Source organism: Eucalyptus grandis, chromosome 9 (assembly GCF_016545825.1).
Source record: "Eucalyptus grandis isolate ANBG69807.140 chromosome 9, ASM1654582v1, whole genome shotgun sequence".
NCBI classification, from domain to species: domain Eukaryota; kingdom Viridiplantae; phylum Streptophyta; class Magnoliopsida; order Myrtales; family Myrtaceae; genus Eucalyptus; species Eucalyptus grandis.
The window spans coordinates 6510625-6532523 of record NC_052620.1 but is presented as its reverse complement, the minus strand read 5'-3'; the positions used below and the strand labels follow the sequence as shown (position 1 = coordinate 6532523).

The window sequence follows — 21899 nt, the reverse complement described above, 5'->3', positions numbered from 1 at the left end:
GTGTCTATGCTTATTGAAACCAATCTTATGGTTAGTACCGAATCCAGCTCATGGGTTCTAGATTCTGCTGCAACTTCACATATTTGTATGTCTTTGCAGAATCTGAAATAAGCGAGATGCTAGGGCGAAATGAGATTGTCCGACGTTTGCCAATGGAGCAAGAGTTGCTGCATTAGCTATAGGGACTTTTCGTTTATGTTTCCCTTCCGGACATGTAATGGTTTTAAAGAACTGTTTGCATTATAAGAATACTCATTAGGAACATCATCTCGTACCTCGTTTGGGTAAAGAGAATTATGAATTTTCTTTTGCCGATGATGTATGTTCTATTTATCATAATAGAATTTGTGTTGGTTCTAGCTTATTAACCAACAATCTTTATACCATTGCAATGTCCGTAATGCGATTACCAATGTCAATAAGCAAAATAGAATTGATATAAATGCCATAACTAATAAACGCCCTAGAGACGGTCCAAATAAAAAGTATGTTTGGCATCTCCGATTAGGTCATATTGGAGAAGATAGAATTAACAAGTTGAGTAATGATGGATACATTGATCCTTCGAATTTTGAGTCATACTCGACTTGTGAGGCATGTCTTCTAGGAAAAATGACCAAAGCGCCTTTTGGGGACAAAGTGCGCGAGCTGCTGACATATTAGAATTAATACATACGATGTATGTGGACCAATTAATGAAACTGCTAGAGGTGGTTATAATTACTTCATTACCTTCACCGATGATCAGTCACGGTATGATTATTTATACCTCATGAAGTATAAAAATCTGAATCCTTTGAAAAGTTCAAGGAATTCAAGGCTGAAGTTGAGAAACAAACAGGAAAATGTATTAAGGCTCTTCGATCAGATCGAGGAGGTGAATACCTTAGTACTGAATTCCTGAATTTTCTTAAAGAGAATGGCATTTTATCACAATGGACACCTCCTGGAACTCCAGAACATAATGGTGTATCTGAACAAAGAAATCGTACTTTATTAGATATGGTACGGTCTATGATGAGTTACACCGATTTGTCAATATCCCTTTGGGGATATGCCCTTGAGACAGCTGTATATATACTGAATAGAGTGCCGTCCAAATCTGTTCCAACTACGCCCTATGAGATATGGCATAGTAGGAAACCCGGTCTTAATCATATTAAGATTTGGGGTTGTCCACTTTTGTGAAAAAGCTAAAAATGGAAAAATTGGAGGCAAGATCTGAACAAGGTCGCTTCATTGGATATCCAAAGGAAACTCTTGGATATTATTTCTATTTTCATTCAAACCAAAGAATTTTGGTATGCAAGCACGCTTCTTTTTGGAGAATCGGTTCATCCAAGAAAGTGGTGCTTTGGCGGAAAATAGTCTTACAAGAAGAAAATAATGAAGTGCCAAAATACCGAGTTCGAGATACCAATCTCGATTCGATGGGAGCTTCGATACACAACCTCTTAGGAGAAGTGCGAGAACGTCTCGCCCACCTGCTCGTTATAGACACTCGGTTGATCATATTGAACCATTATTCATTGTGAATAATAGTGATCAACCCGGTGATCCTAAAACCTATGAGGAGGCGATGTTGGACATCAATTCTGGTAAATGGCTAGAGGCCATGAAATCCGAAATGGATTCAATGTATTCCAATGAGGTTTGGACCTTGACTGACCTGCCTGATGATATTGTACCAATTGGCTGTAAATGGATCTTCAAGAGGAAAATGAATGTTGAAGGTCAAATTGGAATTTACAAAGCACGGCTGGTGGCGAAAGGATATCATCAAAAAGAAGGAATTGATTATGACGAAACTTTCTCACCTGTGGCCATGCTAAAATCCATTCGGATTATGTTGGCTATAGCTGCACACCTTGATTATGAGATATTTCAAATGGATGTCAAAACGGCTTTTCTAAATGGTTTTCTCGATGAGGACATCTATATGGAACAGCCACAGGGTTTTTAATCCAATAGTGAAAAACAGAAGGTGTGTAAGCTTAAGAGATCCATTTGTGGACTCAAACAAGCCTCCAGAAGTTGGAACATCCGTTTTGATGAGGTAGTCAAATCGTTTGGCTTCATCAAAAATCCGGATGAACCTTGTGTATATAAGAAGATCGTGGGAGTGCAATTGCATTTCTGGTTTTGTATGTCGATGATATACTTTTGATTGGAAATGATGTACCAATAATATCATCGATAAAACTATTCTTGTCACAGAAATTCTCCATGAAAGATTTAGGAGAGGCAACCTACATTTTAGGTATCAAGATCTATAGAGATAGATCAAGACGATTGATTGGCCTCTCACAATCTACGTACATAGACAAAGTGTTAACACGATTTAACATGCAATGTTCCAAGAGAGGATTATTGCCTTTTAGGCAAGGGATCCGTCTTTCTAAGGAGATGTGTCCCAACACTCCTGAAGAAAGAGAGCGGATGGCAAAGATACCATATGCATCCACTATTGGAAGCATAATGTATGCTATGCTATGTACTAGACCTGATATTGCGCATGCTATAAGTATTACCAGCAGATATTAGTCTGATCCAGGAGAAGAGCACTGGATAGCAATCAAGAATATTCTTAAGTACTTGCGAAGGACTAAAGATTTATTCTTGATATATGGAGAAGGAGAATTTAAAGTTGTAGCTTATACTGATTCCGATTTTCAATCGGATCCTAATGATTATAAGTCTACATCTGGGTTTGTCTTTACATTCAATGGTGGTGCAGTTAGTTGGAAAAGTTCCAAACAAAGCATAACTGCCGATTCCACCACTGAGGCAGAGTATGTAGCTGCTTCTGAAGCAGCAAAGGAAGCCGCTTGGATGAAGAAGTTTATTTCTGAACTTGGAGTCGTTCCTTCAATTGAGCAACCGATCACATTGTTTTGTGACAACAATGGGGCGATAACTCAAGCTAAGGAACCAAGGTCTCACCAGAAGTCCAAGCATATTGAGAGACGCTTCCATCTCATCAGAGAAATTGTTGGGAGAGGTGATATCGCCTTGCAGAAAATTGCCTCAACAGAAAACGTGGCAGATCCCTTCACTAAGGCCTTACCTCAGTCTTCTTTTGAAAGACATATTGACAAAATGGGTTTGAGGTACCATACAAGTTGGCTTTAGTGTAACTGGGAAATTGTTGGATGTATGCCCTAAAGCTACTATGTAATAGTTACATATTAGGGATTTCAGTTGTACTTTCATTATTATTATTTAATTAATGGCAATGACGTATTCATTCATTTGTCCAATTATTTTATATTGATGAATAATTCCATGAGATCAGTTGCAACTAGACCTATTCTTGAGACGTCAAGAATATATGTGACGGGTTCATAGTTAGACTGAATCTTTAAATTATTCCCGGTCGATGGATTATTAAGTGGATATTAATAATCCTGTTGAGACCGGTGTGTTCTTAACTTCGCCATTAAGTATTGGATACTTAAGGGAATGATGAGTCACATGTCATTGAGTATTATGATACCTGAGTTAGAACACAGGTGTTTGTATTAGACAAATTCACTAAACGTGACGCATATGGAACGATTAGCGACATGGAAGCTTTTAGCATGGTCAATGTCTAATTGTTCATGTTTTGGTCTTGTGTAAATAATCCTTAGACCTGAGGCACAGTGTTAACTTGTGTATCGAACAACTATGGTTCACAGGTGCACATAATGTCGGGTCGTCGATCCGTCTTTATACTTGATGGTCATAGTTTGTTCATATACGAAGTTACACGTGTGCGCAATATGAAATCTGTTTCCTTGTTATATGCAAGGTATGATAATGATGTCCTATGCGATCTAATTGTGACACTGTATTGAAATCCTCGGCCGGGGTTGTAATCGAGAATAAATTGTTTATGTCTTAAATAAAATGCATGTCAATTAGATTTGTGCATATGATCGAATTAATGACTTGACAAATATTCCATGGTCTTTATTTGATCGGGACATAGTAAGATAGAGGAATTGAATTACACTGTAGCCAAAGCTGACAGGTTCATTATGTTCTTAAAGTATTCACACTATCTGGGTAGCCATGACATATTGCTAGATGTCAATCGTGGCTTGTAGGACCTAAAAGATTAATCGGGACAATTAATTCTTTTGGAAGTACTAATGTGTTAGTAAAAGTCTTACTACCAGCTTAGTGATGAACCTAGGGATGTCACACACCATAAACAACTAGGATGACGTGGAACAAGAGAGAAATATTATTGCAAATGTGTTTGCAATTACTGCAATCGAATTGAGTCGATTTGAAATTAAATTAAATGAGATTTAATTTAATTTGTATTATAGTCACGAGCCTACTTGCATATGATGCACACGCATGCCCAAAGTGGATATATGTTAACATACCAAACAAGTTGGCTTTAGTGCAAGTGGGAGATTGTTAGAAGTATGCCCTAAAATTAATTAACTAATTAAAAAAAAATTTAAAGCTTCATGCATATGTGCACATGCACGAAGCATAATGGTCAGCAGTTGCTGACCATTATGCACGAAGCATGGATGGTCAGCAACCGCTGACCATCATGCCAAGATCGTGCATGAGCGGTTGCTCATGCACGATCGTGTGCTTTGGACGATCAGCAACGGTTGTTGATCGTCCATCGATCAGCAACCGTTGCTGGTCGGTTTTTCTATAAAAACCATTGAGGGACGAGAGAAAAGGGCTGCTGGAAAATTGGAAAAGTGTGCGTGTGTTCTTATGTCTTTGAGACACAAGGAAGAGAAACAATTCTCTCGTTCGGGCCGTGACTATTATACATCAAGAATACGACAGATTCTTTCCACGTGATTGCTAGCACGATCGAAGTGGTGAATATCCGAAATTCTCTCTTACGTTCGACGTTCGTTGTTGGTGTATCTGAACTAGAGGTCCGACACTTGTGGGACTCGAACTGTAGAACAGCCGAACCGACTTGTTTAAAGCGCGCTTCGAAAGGTATTTCGTTTAACTCCCTTTTATGTTTAGATTTTTGATTAAAACGCACGAACAACGCCTTAGGAGAATCATGTGTAAAACATATATTTGTTTCCGCTGCGTACTTTATGTTAATATTTCTTATACATGATTCATGAAAACCCAACACAAGGTACGTAGGTCTGTTTGAGATTCTTGAGAGAATAAATAGCCTAACGTATCATCTTCCGTTGCTGTCAAGATTGGCACAAGTGCATGACGTCTTTCACGTGTCAATGTTAAGGAAGTATGAGCCTGACCCGATCCACGTGCTCAATTTTGAGGAATTGGACGTGGACGATCATATGTCATACGTTAAAAACCTAGTTCATATAGTGGATCGAAAAGAGCAAGTTCTGCGTATAAAGACCATTCCATTGGTTAAAGTGGTCTAACAACACCACAGTATTGAAGGAGCAACGTAAAAGACTAAAGACTCAATGAGCCAGTTGTACCCCCACCTTTTTTATGAAATTTTGTAAAGTTTAAATTTCAATGACGAAATTTTTATAAGAGGGGATGAGTTGCGACATCCCAAATTTTCAGTCCCATTTTCTACTGAATAAATCGGGCATTTCATTGACGCGCCTATAGGGTTGTATCAGAGATTATCACTCTTAAGGGCAAAAGTCCACCACAAATGCCATAACTTGGCACGCCGGGACACTTAAGTGCCATAACTTCAAAACTAGACACTTAAGTCTACTTTTTTTTTTTTTTTCGAGTGGGACACTTAAGTGCCACCTCCGGCGACCCTTGCGGAAATCCTACGTCGCAATATTTTATTATTATTTTTGGCCTACGTGGCTCGCCGAAGCTCCAAATCAGCATAAAAATTAAAATATATATAAAAAAATATTAAAAATTTAATTTTAAAAATTAAAAAAATTTTAAAAAATAAGAAAATTTTAAAAATATTAATTTTAAAAAATTTTAAAAATTTAATAAAAAAGAAAATTTTAAAAATTTTAATTTTAAAAATTTTAAAAAAAAAATTAAAAAATAAGAAAATTTTAAAAATTTTAATTTTAAAAAATTAAAAATTACAAAAAAAAGAAAATTTTAAAAATTTTAATTTTAAAAATTAAAAAATTTAAAAAAATAAGAAAATTTTAAAAATTTTAATTTTAAAAATTAAAAAAATTTAAAAAATAAGAAAATTTTAAAAATTTTAATTTTAAAAAATTAAAAAAAAATTATAAAAATAAGAAAATTATAAAAATTTTAATTTTAAAAATTAAAAAAATTTTAAAAAATAAGAAAATTTTAAAAATTTTAATTTTAAAAAATATAAAAAATTTAAAAGAAAAGAAAATTTTAAAAATTTTAATTTTTAAAAAATTAAAAAAATTTAGAAAATAAGAAAATTTTAAAAATTTTAATTTTGAAAAATTAAAAAATTTTAAAAAATAAGAAATTTTAAAAATTTAAAAAAAATAAGAAAATTTAAAAAATTTAAAAATTAAAAAAAAAGGGGGAGGCGGCGGCGGTGGAGGTGGCGGCGGTGAGGGAGCCGGCGGCGGCGGCAAGGGAGCCGCCCCGTTCGGCCTCCCACCCCCTTTTCATAATTTTTTATAATTTTAATTTTTTTAATTTGTCTTAATTTTTAAAAAATTTTAAAATTTTCTTATTTTTAAAATTTTTAAAATTTTTTAAAATTTTCTTATTTTTAAAAATTTTTAAATTTTTCTTAATTTTTAAAATTTTTAAAATTTTCTTAATTTTTAAAATTTTTCTTAATTTTTTTAAATTTTTTAAATTTTTCTTATTTTTTTAAATTTTTTTAATATTTTAAATCTAATTTAATTAATTTATATATTATTATTTACACGTAGACGCGAAACGGCGTCGTTTTTGCATTTTCTCCGCCACGTCGCCGTGCAAAACGACGCCGTTTTGGACCGAGCTCGCCGGAAAGTCGTCACGTCAGCCATTTGGCCGGATTGGCACTTAAGTGTCCCATTTTACTCCGATGATGGCACTTAAGTGTACCATTTTAAAGTTATGACACTTAAGTGTCCCGGCGTGCCAAGTTATGGCACTCCAGGTGTCCTCCTCTCCACTCTTAAAATAACTAGACTATCCAAGGAAACCATTAAGGAATTTTAATGCAATAGATTTAAGAATTCGACCAGGAATCGACTTATCGACTGTGCCCATCTTTAGAGGCCATTACGGCATCGTATAAAATTGATTTGAGATCAGAGATAGGTCGACTCAACTGAGATGTGTGGCTAATCGTGGATGATACCACTAAATTGGAAAATTCTCATCGACTGACCCTAGAATGATTCTTCTGTCGTTTTGGTACCCTATGTCCCTATTTGAATTATTGATATTTTCATGATAATCGAAAGTCGCCAATGTGTCGAGTGAATTCATTGTGGCTCAAAAAAAATCGATAACGGGTCATTTGCACTAAAAATTCCTAAAAACTACCCGATATTTACACTAAAAACGTGTCAAATGGAAATTAACTGTGAATTCAAGTCCGATTTCAGAAATTAAAGATCCTGTCACATTATAATAAATTCTAGGAGTATCGACTCAGTCTCAGAAGATTTTTCTAAAACCCGAGACATTTTGGGAAAAAGTCGGCATAGGACCGTTTTTGTGCAGAAAAAGGGCGGGGATCGTTTTGATCGCTTAATTGGGATACAAGATGGTTCGAATGATGAGAAAAAATGCTAATTTGAGTATTGACTTGTTAATGGAATTTATTGAGGTCAAATGAGAGTGAATTTAGCAAGATTAAGTGCCCAATTGAGAGAGATTTGTTGGAAATTCGTGTGCCCCCACCACCCACGACATTTGGACCGTCTTGGACTTTTAGAAGCGAGCATTGTTGGTGGATTGTGAGTCAAGGACCAACACTTGGCCAAGGATGAATCTTGGAGAACAAGCTTGGAAAAATTGGCCATGGTGGCCCACATTTCTCTTATCTCTTCCCTTTCTCTCTCCCTTAGCCGGCCAAGCACTCCATAACCTCCTTCTTTCCTCTCCATTTTCGCACTAGCAGACCAAGGAATCGCAAGGGACCACAACTTGTCGCCGGACCGCCTGGATCGTCGTTGCACGCCTCGCCGTTGCCGCTAGTAGACACCGCTCGCCCGCTGCCCAACCGCGCACGTCCGCCTCCCTCACGCCGTCTAGCCACCTCTGTCGTGCATCTTAACCCTTGGCCGAGCTCAGCCAAAGTTGTCCTTCGCCGTTCCTCCACCGGCAAACCTCCACTTAGGCCCGGTTTGGCCTCTACACCCTCCCTCGATCAATCTCCGTCCATAACCAAGCTTGTGGATCTCTTTTCCAGCCAAACATAGGTCAGAATAGAGTGGGTATTCCAGCAGCTTTGTGGCCTGTTTTGAGGTCGATCCTGACCCCGAAACCTAGCCCGCTTTGGAGAAATTCGGCCCCCATCGCATTCCCAACGTTTTGAACCGCTCGGCTCATTAAACAAGTGAGTTTTGCTCACTAATCATTGCTTAGTTTGCTAATGATGCTTAGGGGTTGATTAGATTTAATTAAGTGCAATTAGATTGATAGATTAGATTAGAATAATTAAATTAGGAATTTACATATGCATGTTAGGTAAATAGTTAGTGTACTTAGCAAGTAAACAAGTCCTATTATTTATTGAATGAGTCTCGGTAATTTTCCAAGCTCATCTCGACTTCCAATTAGGCATTACAAGCCTAAATTGGATTTATTGTATTTATTTAATAATTTTTGGAATTATTTATTTATTTATTTATTAATCGAAAATTAGGCAGGGATAATCGACGACCGGAATTTTATGTTGATTATTGTGGTGCAGTCTGTTTATTTATTTGAGCATTAGTTTGTGCTGAATTGATTTATTAGTGAATTTAGGATTTATTCCTAAATTGATTAATTTTGGTAATTAAGGGAAAAATTACTGGGCATTGGTCTACAGCGTCAAAAATCTGTTCTTATACTGCCGAAAGGAGTGGGTGAATAAAAAGGAAATTATTATATTTTGGTTAAGGTTGACCGTGTGCCCACACACGGGTACTTTTATCAAAAATGATTAAAATGGTAAAATTGATAGTGTCTTCGAAACAAAAATACTATAACGGCTCGATGATTCGTATATCATCTGAAGAATGGACGTTATACTAATATAGTTCAATGACTCTCTTGTCATCTTGAGAAAGAATTGCTTGTATACCGGCTCGATGACCCTATAGGTCATCTTGGAGAATGGACAGTATGAAATGTTGGCTCGGTGATTCTATAAATCATCTTGGAGAATGGACGACATGCCATAATGGCTCGGTGACTCAACATGTCATCTTGGAGAATGTACATTATGATGAATACACTTAGTAACTCTATATGTCATCTCGGAGAACAAATATTATAATATACTAGCTCGGTAACTCAATAGGTTATCTTGGAGAATGAATAGTATGTTATAGCAACTCGGTGACTTAGTGTGTCATCTCAAAGAATGAATCGTGTAATATACTGGCTTGGTAGCTCAATAGGTTATCTTGGAGAATGGACAGTATTGAATGAAATGACCGGAGAATGGTCTGATAGACATGTAATCGACTAGGTCGATTGATCAATGATTCGATCTGTGGTGAGTGATTGGGTGCCTATTTGAACTGTATTGAATTGCAGGTGGAATATGAGGCCAAGATAAGTTCTCTGACCCATGTTGTGCTTAGGCAGTCTCTAAAGTGTATTAGCCTACTAATCGAGTCTTAGGGACTAGAACTTGCTGAGACATTATCTCACCGGTTATTAAATAACCATTTTCAGGTCCTTAGATTACATTAGTGAAGGACGGGAGGCCTGAAGTATAGAAGGGGAAGCCTGAAGAATTGACGATCCTATTGGATTAGTTAGTCATAGGGCAATTCTCTTTTGATGGAAGTCAATTCCATTTTGCAAATCTATTTTAGGAACTGGTAGTTTAAACCTGACTTAACAATTCGACTTGTATATATTTGCACTATGATTGGTACTGTATATAAGTGTGGTTGCTTTTAAAATGGAAATTTGAAATCCTACTTTCTTATCCCATTGTTTTATTGTCTGTGATTTCATATGCTTCTGCATGCACATATTAAAATAAAATGGTCGGCGATGCGTCCTGGAACGTCGCTATTAATCGACCAAGTTAAGGGATGTGTGCGTGCTCGAGGATCGGGGCGTGACACAACCCTGTTGAAACTACTTCCACTTCAAGGGCATGTAAGTCCAACTTCTCTTTCTTCCGTAAAGATTTCTTTTTCTTGGGCTTTCTGAATCGAAGCAATTCTTCTTGAGTGTATTAATCAGACGAGGTCTTGGTAGATGAGGTGAGATCTTCATAATGACTATTTCAAGAAACACCCTGCAGCCTCCTTCTTAGTTGTATATGGAGTACATGAAACCTTTTTAGAACGACCAAGCAGACCTCATTCCTATTCTAACTAATGCTGAACCACAATATGCAGAAAAACTAGTTACCTCTTCCAATTTCTTTTCAGCTTCATTGGTCAAACGTCCACTTAAGTCAAGAGTTACCCCCTGAAACCATCAAAAGAAGTGGGAACACAATAGCTAGATATGACACTTATAATCAAAAAAGAGAAAGAAAAAAAAAACTAACCTCATCTTGAACCAGATCGTCAAATTGTGGAAGTGTTTTCTTCTCCGATGCAGGGTCATCACTGAATCTAAAAGTGACAGTGCTAATAACAAGTTGAGTGTATGCATATACCAATAGGGATAAGAATATTTGGCTTACTTGTCATCATAGATTCCAGTTTTCTTCTTGGCAACTTTGTAAGCTTCATCCCTCTGTTTCTGCTCTCCAATGTCCACATATTCAAGCATATCAAATTCTAAAGTCAAACCACAAATTACAGCTGAAAAAAGATCTTTAGCGACAAATTGATGAAGTTCCACAATTTTTATTGATATAGCTAGAAGAATCACAGTAGCACAAAAAGAAGAAACTTTGGTCACTGCATCGCCATTTGTCCATGTGAAAACTTCTAAACACATTTGTAATACAGGAAGAGCCAGACCTTTGTGCTTCATAAGGAAACTGTAAATGGATTAGAAGAGTGAAAAGAATCAAATATGAATATACCAATTCACACAAAGAACAAGGAATAACAAAAATCTGTTCATCATTTATACCTAACCATAGAGCTTTGTGAGTAGACATCCAACTCCTGCAGAGAAGACGTGTCAATGCGGTTGGCATGCCCCAATTGTTCTAGTGAAGGAAGCCCTGTATTTAATGCCGGGGAAGCTATCGTAGAGAGAAGTGCACATATTTCACGAATTAAATCTCAAAGTAACTTCTCCTCCATAACCTCAACTTTCAAATCTGAACTAGCAACCATGCCAGTAGTATTCAGAACCTTTACTCTACCTTCATGGGGCAGACTGGACCATGAGCTGCTAAGAGCTTGTTGAGAGTGGATGAACAATGGTTGGAGGAGTGTCTCTAGCTAGGTTTCCCACAAGTCTATGGGACAAGATTGAATCAATGGGACTACAACTAAATGAACAAGCAGCCTTATATGTCGGAATTCCATGGATCGGATATTTTCCATCAGTGCTACAGCGACAGAATGAATATCCGAACATTTGAAAAATGCATCACCAAGAGTAGTTGATAAGCCTAGCACATTATACCTGAAAAATTGAAACACTGGTTTGAACCTTGTAGAAGAAAGTTCTCACAGAAGAAAAAAGTAATGGCAATTTGTTAGAAAATAAAACCAAACATCCTTAAAGCAATCTATCATGAGTTTCCTACCTAGAGACCCTTAAGGGAACACTACTCTTGTGTACTAATCTACGTGATTAGGTCTGAAAAGATAGTAGGAAACTAGAGGAAACTTCTGATATACGCCATAGAAAAAGTCAAATTATTGTGAAACTTTTGAACCCTCATTCATTAAGAGATTAAAAAAAGTACAATTAAATTAGATGCCTCATTTCGCCAATGCTAATATTTTTTTCACCCAACATTATTCTAAACAGAGTACAATTCAATAAAATAGCACCATTTCAGACACTTTAGTTTGTGGTTAGTGTTAGGAGTAAGAAGGGTAAATTAGTCTTAGGGTAAATTAGTCTTTACCACTTTTAGGGTTTATTTTTGGTGTATATATATTAAACTTTATTGAATAATACAATGCAAGTTTTCCTTACATGGTATCAGAGCCTAGGGCTTAACCCTAGAGCAACCGCTCGCCGCCGTCGATTCGCCGGACCGCCGTCGGTTCACCGGAATAGGGCTTCTCTCTCGCGGAGCTCACTCGCGGTGCTCGCGCAGCTCGCGCGGCTCGCCCTTGGGGCTCGTGCCGCCCATGCTGACCGCACGGCTTGATTGTGCTGCTCGTGGGGCGCGCTCGCCCTCACTCGGCTTGCTCGCGCGACTTCCGCGCTCGTGGGATTTGGTGGTGTAGCTGTGTTGCTTCTTGTACGTGAGGTCTGTGAAGAAGGAGGAGCTGAGGATGCCGGTGGTGTTTGTGAAGGAGGAGGAAAGTTGCTGATTTCGGGATGGTTTTGTGGGTTATAGTTTGCTTTAAAGTTGCTGATTTGGCTGATTAATTTGTTTGAGACTTGTGATGAAGCAAGTTGCTGCTTGGGTATAGTGCAATTATTTATTTGATGATTTGAAAGTTGTGGGGTAGCTTCACATCACTTTATTTTGATAGCTTCTGTCACTTTATTTGGTAGTGGTATTATTGGGTTATTGAATTATTGAGGCTGAGTTATTTGACGGAAGCTAAGGTCAGAGTTTGCTTATTCTTATTTGGAAAATGGGCGATGAGAAGAGCAATGCTGTGATGACTGAGGTGATTTCTTCTTCATCTAATCGAATTACTGATAAGAAGCTCGCAGGTAGTGCTAACTTCCACCAATGGAAGAAAATTGTGAAGCTTACTTTAACAAAGGTGAATCAACATAGACACCTAACTGAGTTTAAGCCCAGAGATGATGTTACTTGGGGTGGTGTTGATGCACGTATTCTTGGTCAAATGCTGAATTCTATGGAGAGTAATATAGTTGACATGGTGACTCATATTGATACAGTGAGAGAACTATGGGAGTATTTGAATGTGCTGTATTCTGGCCAAGATAATTTGTCACGGATTTATGAGCTATCGCAGGAGTTTTATCGATTTGAAAGAAAGGGGCGCTCTATTACTCAGTGCTTTGCAGACTTTAAGAGATTGTATGAGGAGTTGAATGCTTTGTTCTCCCTATTTCAGTGATGTTCAACAAATGCAACGTCAAAGGGAACAATTGGCTGTAATGGGATTCTTAGGATGTCTTGGTTCTGAGTGTGAAAATGTTAGATCTCAGATTCTTGGAGGAGAGAATATAGCGTCACTCACAGATACATTTGGTCGAGTTCTTTGAGTATCTCGTCAGTCCTCTCAGGATACTACATCTATGGTAGGAAGTTCAGCCCTTGTGTCCCAGACTCGAACTGGTAGTGGTAATAGGAGTGATGGAGGAACCCGTGGCGGATATAGTGGGCGTGGTGTCCGAGGAGGAGGCCGAGGCATTGGAATAGGGAGAGGTCAAGGTAATCAGCATCCTTATGGACAATTCCATATATCTACTGATAATTTGGGAACTACACGAGTTTGTCATTACTGTGGCAAACCTGGTCATATTCAAAAAATTTGCTACAAGCTACATGGGAGACCAGGCAGCAGCACCCGGTTTGCTAATACGGCATCTAATATTGACCCTACTCCACGCTCATCCAAGACAAGGTGGTGGTTATGTCTGTGAGGAATATGCTCGGTACACACAGCCTCAAATCTCACAGCTGTTTCTTCCATCGCTACTTTGGCTCGATGTAATGCTACCGCATGTCTTTCGGCTACTTCTCGTCCTTGGATCATTGATTCGGGGCTTCGATCACATGTCGTCTTTCGGTATATTTTCCTCTTTTTCTCCATCTTCGTCCATAGTTACTCTAGCCAATGGGTCACCTACACATGTTAGGGGAATTGGCACAGTTAACCCAAGTCCTTCATTACCTTTGTCCTCAGTGCTTTATCTTCCACAACTTCCATTTAACCTAATGTCTGTTAGTAAGTTAACCAAAAACTTTTAGTGTTCGGTAACTTTTTATCCCGATTCTTGTGTCTTCCAGGATCTGGCTACGAAGAAGACGATTGGTAGAGGACGTGAGGAAGGGGGGCTGTATGTACTTGAAGATGCTTCTTCAGTTGCTTGCACAAGTGTTGCGTCCCCACATCAAATCCATTGTCGTCTTGGTCATCCTTCTCTACGTAGTCTTCAAAAGTTAGATTCTAGTTTTCAATCTCTTTCTAGTCTAGAGTGCGAGTCATGCCAACTTGGCAAATTACATCGTGTTAGCTATACACCTCGAGTCGTTAAACGATCAGCATCTCCTTTTTTATTAGTTCATTCAGATATTTGGGGTCCATGTCGTGTGGTTTCCAATTCAGGTTTCAGATATTTTGTTACTTTTGTCGATGACTATTCCAGAGTTACTTGGTTATATTTAATGAAAGATCGTTCATAATTATTTTCTATTTTCCGTGCATTTATATCTGAAATTTATACTCAATTTGGCATACGTGTTAAAGTTCTGCGTTCTGATAATGCTAAGGAGTATTTTTCCACATCCTTTTCTGATTTTATGACTCAACATGGTATGATCCATGAATCTTCCTGTCCTGATACTCCACAACAGAATGGTATTGCTGAACGGAAAAATAGGCATTTATTGGAAGTTACTAGATCCATGTTATTTGAGATGAAGGTACCGAAAACCTTTTGGTCTGATGCTGTTCTAACTGCATGTTATCTCATTAATCGCATGCCTTCTTCGTTCGCAAGGTGGTATTCCTTTTTCCACCTTGCTTCCTAGTGAACCACTTTGTTTGTCTTACCACCCCATATCTTTGGTTGTGTCTGTTTTGTTCGTGATCATCGACCCGGAGTATCAAAACTTGATCCCAAGGCACTCAAGTGTATGTTTATGGGTTATTCCCGCACTCAAAAGGGATATCGCTGTTATTCTCCATTACTGAGAAAATATTTTATAACAGCTGATGTTTCATTTTTTGAATCCACTCCTTATCATAATGTTCCAATTGATGTGTCTGAATTAGATGAAGACATGTATGTGACCACCATTCGGTCTACTATTCCCAATGTTTCACTAGTATCTACAGAGAAACCACCTCCTCTCCAGGTTTATACACGACGTCATCGTGATGCTACTACTTTGCTCCCCCGCTCCTCATGTCACTACTACGTCGACTTCACTCCGCATCCGCCATTAGTTGTCCCTCCTCTTATATCTGATCTTGATCTTCCTATTGCTCATCGCAAAGGTACACGTACTTGTACTCAACATTCTATTGCAAATTTTATTTCTCACTCTTCTGTGTCTCCTACTTTTCGAGCCTTTTTAACTACTGTCGAACAATATCCTATCCCTAAGTCTGTTGCTAAGGCGTTACAAAGTTCTGGTTGGAGGACAGCAATGGAAGAAGAATTACAGGCTCTTGAGATTAATCAAACTTGGGACTTAGTACCACTTCCTCTAGGCAAAACTGCTATTGGTTGTCGATGGGTGTATGCTGTAAAAGTTAACCCCGATGGTTCTCTTGCTCGTTTAAAAGCAAGACTTGTTGCAAAAGGGTATGCTCAGGTGTATGGAATTGACTATCTAGACACATTTTCTCTTGTTGCCAAACTTACTTCGTTCGTATTTTGATCTCTCCGGCTGCAACGTATAATTGGCCTTTATTTCAGCTTGATGTTAAGAATGCTTTCTTGAATGGCACTCTTCATGAGGAAGTTTATATGGAGCAACCTCCGGGTTTGTTGCTCAGGTGAGTCTCGACTAGTTTGTAAATTAAAAAAATCTTTATATGGTTTGAAACAATCTCCACGAGCATGGTTTGGAAGATTTTCTGAGGTTGTATTGTCTTTTGGGCTATCAAGATGTGGGAATGATCATTCTTTCTTTTATAAACAATCAAGGGGAGGCAAACTATTCTTGATTGTGTATGTTGATGATATTATCATCACGGGAGATGACTTGGTTGGTATAGCTGAGCTAAAAGCCTATCTTCAGCAACAGTTTCAAACTAAGGACTTAGGAAAATTGAAATATTTCCTAGGAATCGAAGTGGCACAATCACAAAAAGGTGTTGTTCTGTCACAGCGAAAATATGTCTTGGATTTGCTCACTGAAACAGGTATGTTGGGATCAAAGACTCTTAATTCACCCATGGAACAAGGGGTTAAATTAGTTGCTGATGGAGGAGAAATTCTTAATAATCCTGAGAGATATAGAAGACTGGTAGGTAAGCTGAATTATCTTACAGTTACTCGACCAGACATTGCTTTTCCTGTCGGTGTAGTAAGCCGCTTTTGTCTTCCCCTCGTACATCTCACTAGGATGCACTTATTCGGATATTGAGGTATTTGAAGAAAGCTCCGGAAAAGGAATTCTCTACCAAAACCATGGTCATAATAGAGTTGAAGGTTTTTCTGATGCTGATTGGGCTGGGTCTCCAGATGATAGAAGATCAACTACTGGATATTGTACCTTAGTCGGAGGAAATCTGGTATCATGGAAAAGTAAGAAACAAAGTGTTGTTGCTCGCTCTAGTGCTGAGTCAGAATATAGAGCCATGGCACAAGTGACATGTGAATTAGTGTGGATTCGACAGTTATTGACTGAGTTAGGCTTTAAAGATTTAGTACCCATGACACTGTGGTGCGATAATAAAGCTGCTGTGCATATGGCTTCCAACCCCGTGTTTCATGAATGAACAAAACACATTGAGGTTGATTGTCATTTTATCCGAGAGAAGTTGCAGAATGGAGTAATTCTTCCCAGTCATGTTCGAACTAGTGAACAACTTGCAGACATCTTTACTAAGTCCTTGGGTAATGGGAGGATAGAATATATTTGTAACAAGCTGGGCATGATTAATATTTATGCTCCAGCTTGAGGGGGAGTGTTAGGAGTAAGAAGGGTAAATTAGTCTTAGGGTAAATTAGTCTTTACCACTTTTAGGGTTTATTTTTGGTGTATATATATTAAACTTTATTGAATAATACAATGCAAGTTTTCCTTACAGTTAGTACCATTGGAGAATGCTTCATATCAAATTGTTTTCAACGCCCCACCTCAAGTGTTACTAGTAAGAGTTTTACATCCTGCTTTAGTCTGTCTAAACCCCAAAAGACTTAGGTCTAACAATCTTTAAGAACAGAAATTTTAGCAAAACAAAAACCTTCTTCTAATGTCCAAGAAATGTTTACAAATTTTTGGTGCCCCTATTATTTTCTTATCGGATCCATATCACGTGCTCCAATCCCCCACTTTTCTCCCTCAACTAGAAGGACGAGAAGGTAATGGGGAAATACTCATCTAGGTTAGTAAATATTCACACATACCCACTATCTCTGACACCTTTCAACCAGTTCCAAATATCATTTTCATTTGGCTCTGTATTTCCTTCCTTTCTCAAGTCAGTTTGAGATCCATCCGCCGAATTCAATGTGGACTTTGAAGATTTAGGAACCCCCTCTCCAAGAAGGCCGGTTTGCTCCACATTACTTATGGTCATTGCAGCCTTTAACTCACTAGGTAACATATAGAATACAGGAGGAGACCAAAGGGAGTGTATGGCATGAAGTAATTGCATGACAAACACAATGAAGAGCTCAAATTCGCGCAATGATGGTAAAAGCGTGATATCATGGATTAAACACATCTACAAAAAGAGTACTTGCATACTTTTAGAAGGGGAGGCAACATCCATGACAAATGCGATGCCAGCGAATGCATAAAAGCTAAATTTCCTTTGCAGCAATTCTACAAATTCAAATTCCATTTTCTGTATCCACTTCTCTTGAGCGCCTTCTCAAAAAATGTAACTGTATGGAAAATTGACCACATAAAGGATGTCTCAATGCACAAGCCAACCAAGCCTAAAGTTTCAGATAAATAATTGTTTTGTCATTCTGCTTGGATCCATTGTTGGCTCAGTGGTTTCAACAACCAAAGTAAAACTTATTGCTGCTGTTTGAATCCTGTAGCAAGTTTGGATTAAGAATTCGAACATTTTCTAGTGTAGAAAAGGAGACAAGTTCAGGAAACCAAACATAAGTGATTACCTAGTAGCAAAAGCCATTACAAGAAATGCTTCTCCAAGAATATGAGGTTGGGACACCTGGAGTGCCATAACTTGGCACGAAGGGACACTTAAGTGCCATAACTTTAAAATGGTACACTTAAGTGCCAATATCGAAGTAAAATGGAACACTTAAGTACCACTTCGGCGAAAATCCGGCCAAATAGCTGACGTGGCAATTTTCCGACGAGTTTGGTCCAAAACAGCGTCGTTTTGCACGCTGACGTGGCGGAGAAAACGCAAAAACAATGCCGTTTCGTGTCTACGTGTAAATAATAATATATAAATTAATTAAATTAGATTTAAAATATTCAAAAAAATTAAAAAAAATAAGAAAAATTTTAAAATTTTAAAAATTAAGAAAAATTTAAAAATTAAGAAAATTTAAAAAGAGGGGGAGGTCGAACAGGGCGGCTCCCTCGCCGCTGCCGCCTCCCCGTCGTCGCCGGCCCCCGGCCGACCGACGGCGAGGGCTGCGAGCCCTCACCGGATCCCGGCGAGGGCCGCGACCCGCCCCAAATCTGGGTGAGGACTCGCGAGCCCTTGCCGTCGGCCCCTGGCCAGGGCCCAGCGACCCCAGCCGACCCTCCCCACTCCGTCACCAGCCCTTCCCGGCGGCGGCGGCGAGGCGGCGAGGGCCCGCGAGCCCTTGCCGGATCTGGGCGAGGGCCGCGACCCTCGCCCTAGATCTAGGCGCGGGCCACGACCCTCGCCCTAGATCTAGTCGCGGGCCCTCGCCGCCTCCCCGCCGCCGCCGGAAGGGCCAAAGCAACGGAGTGGGGAGGGTCAGCCGGGTCGCCGAGCCTTGGCCAAGGGCCGGCGAGGCCGGCCGACCGGCAACGAGGGCCCGCGAGTCCTCACCCAGATTTGGGGTGAGGGTCGCGGCCCTCGCCGCGATCCGGCGAGGGCTCGCAGCCCTCGGCGTCGGTCACCGGGGGCCGGCGACCCCACCCGACCCTCCCCCTCCGTCACCGGAAGGGCCGGCGACGACGGGAGGGCGGCGGCAGCGAGGAGCGGCCCCGTTCGACCTCCCCCTTTTTAATTTTTTTTTCTTAATTTTTAAATTTTTAAATTTTTCTTAATTTTTAATTTTTTAAAATTTTCTTAATTTTTCTTTTTTTTTCTTTTTTAAAAAAAATTGAATATTTTAAATTTAATTTAATTAATTTTTATATTATTATTTACACGTAGACACGAAACGGCATCGTTTTTTTTTTTTCCGCCACATCAACGTGCAAAACGACGCCGTTTTGGATCAAGCTCGCCGAAAAGTCGCCACGTAAGCCATTTGGCTGGATCTTCGCCGGAGTGGCACTTAAGTGTCCCATTTAACTTCAAAACTGGCACTCAAGTGTACCATTTTAAAGTTATGGCACTTAAGTGTCCCTCGGTGCCAAGTTATGGCACTTGGGCTGTACTTCTGCCCCAAGAATATTATGTTCACCACGCAAAAGACAACCTTCTCTTTGAAGATAGGTCATTGTGTCAGCAATCCCCTTTAAAGGAAAGAACAAAGAAAGGAAGCAGAGACAATTAATGTCAGAAGAGCTAGAATGAGACACAGATAGGCATTATAGCTGTAAGTAACCATCCATTTAAGTAGAGTCCTCTTTTACTAAAAAAGCAATTCAGTTCCAACTTCTTGGAAAAAGATATCCTATTTGGCTAAGTATTTAATCCTCTAATTGGCAAATTTGTACAAGTGGATATTCTCTTAGTCACTCCTCTTCTCCCGACAAAAGCCAGAGTAGACATTCAGAGAGACCAAAGAAATGACCATTCTTTCTCAAGGCAAGGTAAATGGTAAGCATAACTACGATGTTAACACTAAATCACGCAGCATAGAGAAAACCAGGTCCAAATGCATCATAAACTTAAGCCCATTCTATACTTGTGCTCATTTACAATACCACCTCTATTTTGCCCATGTCTCAGTATTGTTCTACTCATTTTTCTTTTCATGTTCTTCTTCCTACTCATGTATTTTTTTGATACCTAGAACTGTTTCTCTAGCTTGTATCTTACTTTTCAAAATGTAAAAACAACTATTTCAGCCAAACCGAAAACTCAGAGGCCAAGTTTAAATGTATAGGAAGACAAATTCATGTGTGGCAGAATGCTTTTATCAGCAACTTTGGCTATCCGAATAAATGAGGAATATACGTGCAATCTTGCATACCTAGCACTAATTGCTAAGGGATCCTGCCAAGCAACCATTCACTTAAAGGCATATCCTATACAGATTTATTAAATGTATCCCATCTTAGAATGATTAAAGAAACCTTAACGGCAACGGTAATTAAAAGCTCAAACAATTTGGTGATGATGCTGTCGGCAGCATTTGGAAAATACTTCATAAAGGGCCGAATACATCTAAATAGCGCCCAAGAACTTTCACAAGAACTGGTTCACTCCATTTCAAAGCAAGAAGTTGTTGAAGTAACCCTGCATCTCAGTTTTGAAGCAAAATGTTGTTTAGTGATAGTAGAATATCACGTCTCTAACAAAAGAAAAAGCGCAGGTTACCTTCGAATATGGTACACAATGTGAGTTGAACTTCAGAATTACCACCTCCAAATTCACCTAATCCATCAAAAACTGTGTTCACAACATTTTCTAAAGCCAACGGCATACTTTCCATCAAAGCCAAATCCTGGAACAAGGCGATACAAACTGTAGGATCCAATCATAGAATAAAGCAACAACAAATGAAAAACAAGGAAATGGGAAAACCCAATTTCTCTTCCTCCTCCCACCTAAGACAAATTTAGGTTTTAGTTAGAGATATAAGATCTTAGTATGAACAGATCTTCCAATTATGAGCCCACCGGAAAGATCCAAAAACCCAGTCCCCATTTTGGAGTTTGACAGAGATTTAAAGAATAATAGTTTAGACCTTAAAGAGTTCAAATAATTATTTATTGGCCTTTTTTTGTTCTTTTGATTAAAACTGTAAGCTGGGTTTTGGAGGTAAGCTATTACGTATTATGTCATGTCCAATAACCAACAATATGACAAATGCGTAGCACGAAATTAGTAGAACCTAGGGTATTAACCACTAACTTATCTTGAGGCCCACTTTAGCATCACAAGCTCTCTCAAATATAGTAGACTCCCATCCAATCTTTTCCCTTTATTATTGCAAAAAACAAAGGATAAAAGATTATGACCCCAACAATTCCCATAAACTCTTATAATAAAAGCCAAGTATGTTAAATGAACAATGTACTTGAAACAAGCTCTTGGCACTATTGCATTTGCAAATAGCCAAATTACTAGGAAAGAAACTCCATGAATAATGTACAAACCAAACCTAAGCAAGCATTAGAGAAGGCAAGGGATTCTTGATCATTGAAATGATTTTTTCAAATACTTACACCCAAAATGAGATTGTTGCATTGATCAATAATTCAACATCATAATATAGCATCCTTTATTGTAGCAAGAATAGTGAACTATACAAGTCCCAAAAAATATTTACAAATCGATCCAACTCTATGTAGAAGTGCATGCTCATAGCAAAAAGACGTAAGAGCTGCACATTGATCCTATCCTATAGAGAAGTGCATGCTCATAGCAAAAAAATCAAAGAGCTGCACATCGATTCTACCCTATGTATAAGTGCATGCTTATAGCCAAAAAAAAAAATCCAAAAGCTGCACTAACTGACATTAGTTAACTATCTACACTTTCAAGAGAATTTGTTTCATCATTTCGAAGTCAAAA

At 38.7% G+C, this 21899-nt stretch overlaps 1 pseudogene; it reads right to left on the bottom strand.

Annotated features, from left to right (window-relative positions):
* Positions 1-10827: 10827 nt before the first annotated feature.
* Positions 10828-21029, bottom strand: LOC104420194 (annotated as a pseudogene).
* Between the last annotated feature and the right edge of the window lie 870 nt (positions 21030-21899).